The following is an 8491-nucleotide window of genomic DNA, read 5'->3' on the forward strand; positions in this document are numbered from 1 at the left end:
CACAATATCACCCTTCATAAAAAAAAATGGAGAAAATGTCAGATTTGATAAAAAAAAATAAAATGACTTTCAAGCAAATTGCAGATTTAGAGATTTTGGGATGTTATTACTAATCCTATCTAGATTTCATTTTCCTTTGGTTATAAGAAATTAATTTAGGACCAGATCATATTTCCTTTATCCAATATTTTACCCGATCATGTAATAATCAAATCTCATTTTCACGTATCCAATTAGTTAGATTTTGGTTGGCATTACGCAAACCATCTATTAAAATTGGCCAATAATGTCTGGTTAGAAAATAAATACTGAGTAGAAGTAATTTTTAGAAAATGAAAATCTATTTATACAATCAGAAGGAGGGAAGATTGGAGAAAGATTTGGTGAATAGAATTTAAAAATAAAATCAGAATTAGGAGAAGAAACTCCATTAAATTTTGTCTAGTAACCATATATTCCCAACCACAGTAATAATAGAAAATAAGATATTTAGTGAAAATAGCTTTATATATATATATATATATATAATTTCAAGACTTTTAACAATGGAGGGAGGTAGATTAGAGATAATTTTATAGAGTTCAAACTTGAAACTGATGTCATGGGCTCACATAGGTTGACTTGGATTTCAAAGGACGGAATCAAACTTTCATTAACGATATATTCGTGACAACGACTTAAGTTAGCCAGGTAAGTGGTCTTACTATCGGCATGGTTATATTTGATGTTGACACGTGTCATATATACTAATATGTGTGAATTATCTGTGAATCAATATGCTTATATTATGTTTATGTTATGTTATAATATGTGAATTGTATGATAATAATTATGGTACGATGTGTTCAAGAATATGTTTGAGATAGGATACGAGAAGGATGCACAAAACGAAATGTAACGATAGGAGTAAGATATGTTCATGAAACGATAAGGTTAGGTTATATATCGGAGTTCTATGGATAGGGGAGATTGATGAAAGAATATGGTTAGGATATGGGTAGAAAGGGATAGGTTTGTTATAGATTGATAGAACGATGGCGTTAGGATACGTTCCTATGATGATATGACTAAGTTACGTTCCGCATAAGACTAAGTTACGGACCCTGTAATGACTCGGAAAAAAAAAGAGAAAAAGAAAAAAAAAAACAAAGGAAAAAAAAAAGTAAATAATAACTTAAAAAAAATAAATTATTGACTCTCTCTACCTTCCCCAACTATCTCCCCAACACTTGATCGGCATGATCTTAAAAAAAGAAAAAAAAAGAAAAACAGAACAGAAACAAAAAAAAATGGCAGATTTTGGGAACAAAAAAAAATGGGAGAAAAAAAAGGAAATATAGCAGATTTTGGAAGAGAAAAATTGTAGATGACTTTCACTTCAAGCAGATTTGATAGAGAGGGGGAAAGAGATAGAAAAGTTGTAAGTTAGATCTCATTTTTTTTTATCTTTTGCTAGAGATAGAAAAGTTATGTTAGATCTCTTTTTCAATTATCTAGCTCTTTGAATATCTTATCTAAAATCAAAATGGATTGAAAATGGCTTTGTCAATTGCATTTAGAATAAGATGTTTTTAACACTTATTTATTTTATTTAGTCTTTTGTTGTGTCGTTTTAAAGATATTTTTGAAACACATGAGTCTATGGCTGTGTTTTAAGATAAAAAATGTGTTTTATGGAATTTAAATGAAGTCTTCCGCATTTAACGTTTAGGATATATGTACAATAGCAACCTTAAATTAAGTAGAAAATTTTAGGTCGTTACAAAAAGTCGTTTTACATAGAAAGAGAAGGGTTGAACATAGGAATATAAAGAGTCTCATAACATTTCTATTTAAGCAGTAATAACTTCTTTCTCGCAAATTGTTTACATTTTCTTGGGAGAATATATGCATAGCATAACTATATAGATATTTGCATATCAGACTTTAATTGGAGAGTACCTTATTCAGTATTTTTAATACTCGCCTGATATTAAAAATAGTTTTCAAGTAAGTGCACGATTGTGGAATGGGAGTGAAAAGTACGGTAAAGGAGCTAGTCATGGGACAACTTTAAACATTGTGTTTCAATTATTAAAAATATTTTTCCTTTTAGTTATTTTATTGATTTAAATTGTATTAGATAACTCATATCATAGATTTTAAAAAGAAAATGAATTAATTATGAGTTAGTGAAGATAAAAAGAAAAAGAAATCAGAAAAGGGATTTTACATTTGTTTTTAGGAAATTGAAAAGAAAATCAAATCGGAGGTCGGAGATTGAGCCTCAACAGCTATTAGTTTTTCTTATTTTAGTTTTGAAGGCCTTTATTTTTGGATTGCTGAATTACAACTCTCCTAGATGAAAGAATCTAGTTGAATCGAGTCATGACCTAATTTTTGAACTTTCGCAAAGCACAAATGGCAACTTGGGAAGATGGTAAAATTTTTCACGAAACAAAACAAAGAAGAATTTAAAACATAGCATACACATATATTTACATTATATTTAAATAGAGTTCATACATAACTAGTTTTAAACGCACAATAAGGAACATACACAAGACATTAAATCAAAAACAAAAAAGAGGTGGAGTGTAATGGCTGATTTTTTTTTTTTTGTGTAGTCGCCGGAAGCCTCGAGAATTCTTTCGAGCCGCCAAAATTCTCGGGCAGACGCTCGCCTCACCCACGACGCTCGCCTCACCAAGTCACACCCTTCAGAGACACACTTGCAAGAAAGTGGAGTGTGAGACAAAGTGAACAAGCGACCCTGTGAGATTTTTGACGAACACATACGATGAGAAAAGATTTCGAACGCAATGTCGAAGCGCACACGTTAAAAGCAACCCCGAGCATACCTACAGTAAGGCCTTCATGCTCAAAAGGACATGTATGCCTTACTTTTTGCCGTCAAACATGAAAAGTTTTGCTAACTGGTACAAAGTGAAGGAGGTCAGATCCGAGCTGAGAAATGATGGAGAACAAAGGAGAACCCAGCATCTATTTGCAGTGCCTTGGCCAAAAATTCGCGGCGTCCCAGACTAGGGTATTGAAAGCTTTAGCTTTGCAGAATGACCAATGGTCTCCTGAACATGGCAACTATGTTGTAAACTCGTTCCTAAGAAGTGAGTGTGGGATCACTCGGATAGCCCAGAAGACCTGCGACGCAAGAAATTAGTTAATTACCCTCCGTATCCAAAGTGGGTCCTTGATCAGTTAAAGCTCTACTTGGAACTTCGAAGCACCCTAAATACTCAGGTAGCAGTAGAGAGTAGGCTCGAGCTTCCTAGGGCCGAGAGAAAAGCCCGCGGATACCTACTAGTTTAAGGATGCGATGAAAGCCTACAAGTAGTTGCTTACTGAGCATATTTATATACTCACCTCTTTCCTCTTTCTTTTTCACGTGTTTGTAATCCGTCGGTCGAGGTGGAGGAGCGTTCGAGAGTTATACAGTCATTAGAGGGAGTCGTTTCGGAACGTCAGTCCATCTTTGTGTTTGAGTCTTTTGTAATTTGTTTTGCATTTGTATGTGAAACTCACTTTTCCCCTCTATAATAAATTCAATCAAGAATGTCTTATAATTAGATTATATTTTGTATTTAATTTTTGTGTGGTTGTCTTTATTACGATTGAAATCTTATCGGGTTTTCACATGTTGTTTTATTTTATTTTTATTTTTATTTTTATTTTGCCTTCGTCTTCTTAGTCATGGTCCAAGATTTAAAGCCTAAAAAATCGAGTTGTGACAGGTTAATATTAGAGTAGTCGAACTTTAGGTTCTATAGACTTTTTCTTAGGGTAGAGAATCGTAAACCTCTGTGACTCAAATCAACGACACACCTTACCACGACCAGGTATGTAGTCTAACCTTTTTCAGTGATATATGTTATGTTGTAAGACCTAAATGAATTTGATGATTGTCTTGGGTCACGTGGTGGTTATGATGACATTTTGGGGTGTTAAATACTGAACATTTACCCTATATGTCGATGTGGATTGAGTTATAGTGTTTTGATAAGGTGATGAGGGCGAAAATGTGTCACATGATATTACCATAGTCTTAGGAAGATAGAGAGGTGATGTCGCAGAGTGCATGATGTCCAACCCATAGAGATGGGCATGAGATATCTTAAAGCCTAGTACGAGATATGTGCAATATGCCAACTATAAGTTATGCAACAAAGGATATTCTTGTTGAAAGATCGCCCAAGAGATAATAAGTTTCTTCGGATTTTAGTGTGGAGGTCTCAACATTGTAGTAGCTTGTGGTCATCAAGATTGTGGTGCGATAGTGTAATAAGTCATCCTCAAATATGGACAAGCAGGCTTGTCGAGACAAGGATGTGAAACCGTTAGCGTAGACCAGTGAACCTTGAAGTCAAGAGCAACAGGAAAAGAGTCCAGCCGTTATCGCATCTACACCGACTAGAGAGAGAAGAGTCGAGGTGCCATGATAATAGTAACCTACCTTTAAATAGATTATATGGAATACAAAGAGTAGGACTTAGTTTCACACATGAGTGTGATGACCATACTTAGTGAAGGATTCTCATATAGATGCAGAGCCTAGAAAATGCAATTATCGAAACTACGAGAGTGGTAGTAGATATGGTGACTTGTAAACAAGCTAGCAAGAAATATGGTATGTCTTACGGGAAACCTGGACATAGGATATTACACCTATTTGTAGAGGAAGCATCCCCAAAGTTTAAGGGAAGCTAGATACCACACAAGATTTTTTAATGAGTTCCCTATGATGTTGTACAAGAACCTAAGAGGTTTATAGGCTCGAAAAGTCAGTGATGGGATATCACTACGAGAGGAGATGTGACTAGATCACTCATAAGACATTACAGGAACTAGCCTAGGTGAATGTAGAGGACTTATGCAAGGATTATTTACTTCCAAAAAGTCCGTATTTAACTTAGATGAGTATTAGTACTAGCTATGTAACAAGGCATCTCGCTGTGAGGAAAGACTTGTGTTGGTCACATGAGATGAAATTATGAGACTATTTTTGGTGAGATAGTAAATACCATAAGAGTCTTGGCAAGGCTAGGATACCTTTAGATGAGGATCAAAGAGAGGGACATATCGAAGAATGCTTTCGGGAGCTATCATGAGTTAGGAGAGTTTATTGTTAAGTCCTTCGATCTAAATGTTCAGTTGACTTTCTCGATACTGTCATTATAGTTTTATTTGACGAAATACACCAAGATGATATTAGTTCATAGAGAATACCTGAGGAGAATTCTGTTAGTGTTATGAGCTCACTAGTTATACACACCTGAGGGAAGTTCTATTGGTATTATGAGCTCACTAATCTTACGCCAAGAACCAAAGTGACGAGTTTAGTTGCTAGTAATGGCCTTCTTCGGTCACGTGGTACCAAGTTCTTGGATCAAAGGCGCCGTAGAAGCGTTGTTGGAGGCTATCAAGATGACTTTACAATATTTGAGCTTCTTATATGGTATCTAGTACCCTGTGCCACGTACATGTTGAAAGGCATGACACATTTTAGTAGAACAACACCCTGAAAATACTCGACATTGAGGAAGGACTAGTGACGTAGTCCAAGTTTAAAGGTGTCTAAAGGTGTCTACCTAATGATGTACTACCAAGTGATAGTAAGACTCACGAATTATATAACCTTTCTTGAACCAAAATAGGGTATGAAGACAATCAAGGAGTATGATTTAGTGCCCTTGAACTGACAAGGTTTGTGCTAGTGTTGGTTAGTATAGTGATGATGAGGATGGACCATTTTATTACCGATTCCAATGATGAGATCTAGAGCTTCATATTACCCAAGTTTCCTCAGCGTATGTAAAAGCATTGTGTGATGCTAGGAAGATGGATATGTTGCATTTGGAATAGAGCCTACGGAACCTATATGATTGTAATCACTCCTTAATGGATGGTAATGCTCTAGTAGTGACCTTTAAACTCTAGCAGGGTGAAACGTAAATAATAAGAGGTGGGGTAGCTCTAGGAGCACCACAAGAGTTCGAATCATTTTTCATGAACAGAAAACACAAGGAAGAGATACCAAGTGGAAAGTAAGGTGTAGTATGGCTACATCAACCACATGAATATGCATTGAACAGATGTTCGTAGTCACGGTTCAATAGAACTATTCTTGTCTTTTCAATCACTCAATTCCGTCAAGAATCAAGGAAGAACTGGTTCTTCATTTAAGCTTTCCTTTAAATTCGAGAGTTTTTCTTGGAATTAAGTTTTGAATTTTTAGTATGATTATATTGGAGGAATTTTGCAAAGTTTCATAAAGGAAGTTGGACTTGATTCAGAGCGGAAGCTGAAAATATTTGTCAATTTTTTGTTTTTGATGATTTTCGGACTCGATTATTTGTTGCTGTGATTGACTAAAAATTATGAAAAAAACACATTCGTAACCATCAATTAAAAGTTTACGATTTTTGTGAAGAAACTAAGTTGATTTGAATTGTTCAGAGACAGTTATAAAATTAAAGAGTATATATATAAAAAAGAATAAAAAACTGGTTTGGAAGTTTAGGAATTTTGACGAAGGAGTTGAATGCATAAGTTATTGCATGTGAAAGAAAAATTCCAGGAATTTTGGAGCTCCTAACATGCGAAGAAGCTTGCTCGGAAAGATACACGTCATCCAAGTAAGTAACAACACGAACTTTAGGCAAATAATACTTGTAGGTATCGCTAGGACGTGTTAGCACACAAACATTCCTTACCTTACGTGGTTAGATAATGCATGTTAAAGACTAAAAGTTGTTTTTGGGTGAGTGTATACTTATGTATGTTAGAAAATTATCGTTATGCCCCTAGGTTGAGATTTGTGAGAACCATGCTATTTTATGTATTATAAAATGCTAGAAAGAAAATATGCATGACTAGAATATGAGTTGGAGAAATGAGTGTGGTGGTATGCATAATGAATAAAAATATAAAAATTTTCCTATAATAAGATTTGTGATTGAGTGATGTTTTATATGTTTTATGTTATGTTAGAAAAGAGGATGGGCTAACGTTGTCTGTGTTTCAGGTAATTAATGAATGTTATCTCTCTGTCGAGCTTGTTTTGCTTGTATGTGTATATGTGTTAGCTTCAGGTGTTTGACTATTTGTTCTCTTAGTGGAGTGAGTTTATCTGCAAAGAAGCAGGGTGTTAAAGTTAGGTTGGCTAGACGATGACTTAGGTCAGGACACCTCTAGTAGACTAAGCACCTAAAGATTGTGAGTGATGGTCAGAGGGTCTAGACCCTGATTCTCCTAAACTAAGAAAGACTCGAAAACTCAAAATAAAACAGCCTAAAGTCAGAAGTCCGCGTTAAGTCATCTAGCCGCCTTAGGAACCCAAAGAACCTCCTCAACTCCCGAGTATGACCAAGATGAAGTTTAAATTATGGATTATGCGCTTAAGTAATTGATAGGTATATCTCCTTGGCAAAGGATGCATGAAATAACTCAATTAAGATTAGGTTGCTACAACTAGTGCAGTTTACTCTAAACTTCCTAGAAGTCCTTAAGAAGGTAGTAGACCTCCACGCCAGGTTGATAACAGTGTAAAGGTGTCTACAGATCCTACCCTTTCCAATCTGAAATCTGGTGACGAACTAGCACATGCCAACTATGATAATGTGAGCTTCAGCTTTGTGGAATGGCTCGTGGTCTCCTGAACATGGCCACTGTGTTGTAAACCTCTTCCTGAAGATGCCAACACTGGGTGAGTATTAAAGACCCTAAATTTCCACATACTCAAATCGCCACTAACGTCTCATGCTCATCTATAATGAGGAAATATAACTCTTAATACATGAAGACCATTTGTAAGTGGACCGCTCGAGAAGGGGGTGAAGCACATCCGAAAACTCAGGTATGATACTCTTATAATTCGTTCATTTATGCAATTGTTTAATAAACAGGTGACTAGGTTTGATTGGTTCTGGCGGGGCTCGAACCCGCGACCTTTGGCTCATAAGACCAACGCTCTAACCAACTGAGCTACAGAACCTTGGATGTTTTTCTTAAATCAATGTTTGAATGAAAATAATATTCCTCGAACTCTTTTTTTTCCTCAACTTTAATTGATAAGCAAATACATTACAGAACTCAAAGGAGTTTTTCTACCCTCTTTTATAAAAGAATACCTATTCAAATAACCACCATGCATGACTTTGTTGGCTTTTTGGCCTTGATCTCACTTTAATTAATTTCAATCAATTAATTGATGTTTTGATGATAACAAACCTACTTTTTAATTATTAACTATTTTCAGTATTTTGAACTGTTCACAATATAAGGTCGGGAATAACAATTTCAACGACTTTTCAAATTACTCAAATCAGAGCTAAAACGAAGAAATTACAGTCGAGACAACATACCCGATGTAATGATGTGGCAGCAAAATCAAAATGATGGACAAATCAAAATATATCAAAGTATGACATTTATGATTTTGGGAGAGTAACAAATGGTGGAGTTTTTCTTATTACTATATTTTTAAATAAAGTTA

At 35.2% G+C, this 8491-nt stretch overlaps 1 non-coding gene across 1 annotated transcript; it reads right to left on the reverse strand.

The window, feature by feature from the left end:
- Positions 1 to 7916: 7916 nt before the first annotated feature.
- On the reverse strand, positions 7917 to 7990 carry TRNAI-UAU. The gene has a single exon. It is a non-coding gene; the product is annotated as a tRNA-Ile (tRNA).
- Between the last annotated feature and the right edge of the window lie 501 nt (positions 7991 to 8491).

The sequence above is a fragment of the Cucurbita moschata genome, unplaced genomic scaffold (assembly GCF_002738365.1).
Source record: "Cucurbita moschata cultivar Rifu unplaced genomic scaffold, Cmos_1.0 Cmo_Scf00246, whole genome shotgun sequence".
Taxonomy (NCBI): domain Eukaryota; kingdom Viridiplantae; phylum Streptophyta; class Magnoliopsida; order Cucurbitales; family Cucurbitaceae; genus Cucurbita; species Cucurbita moschata.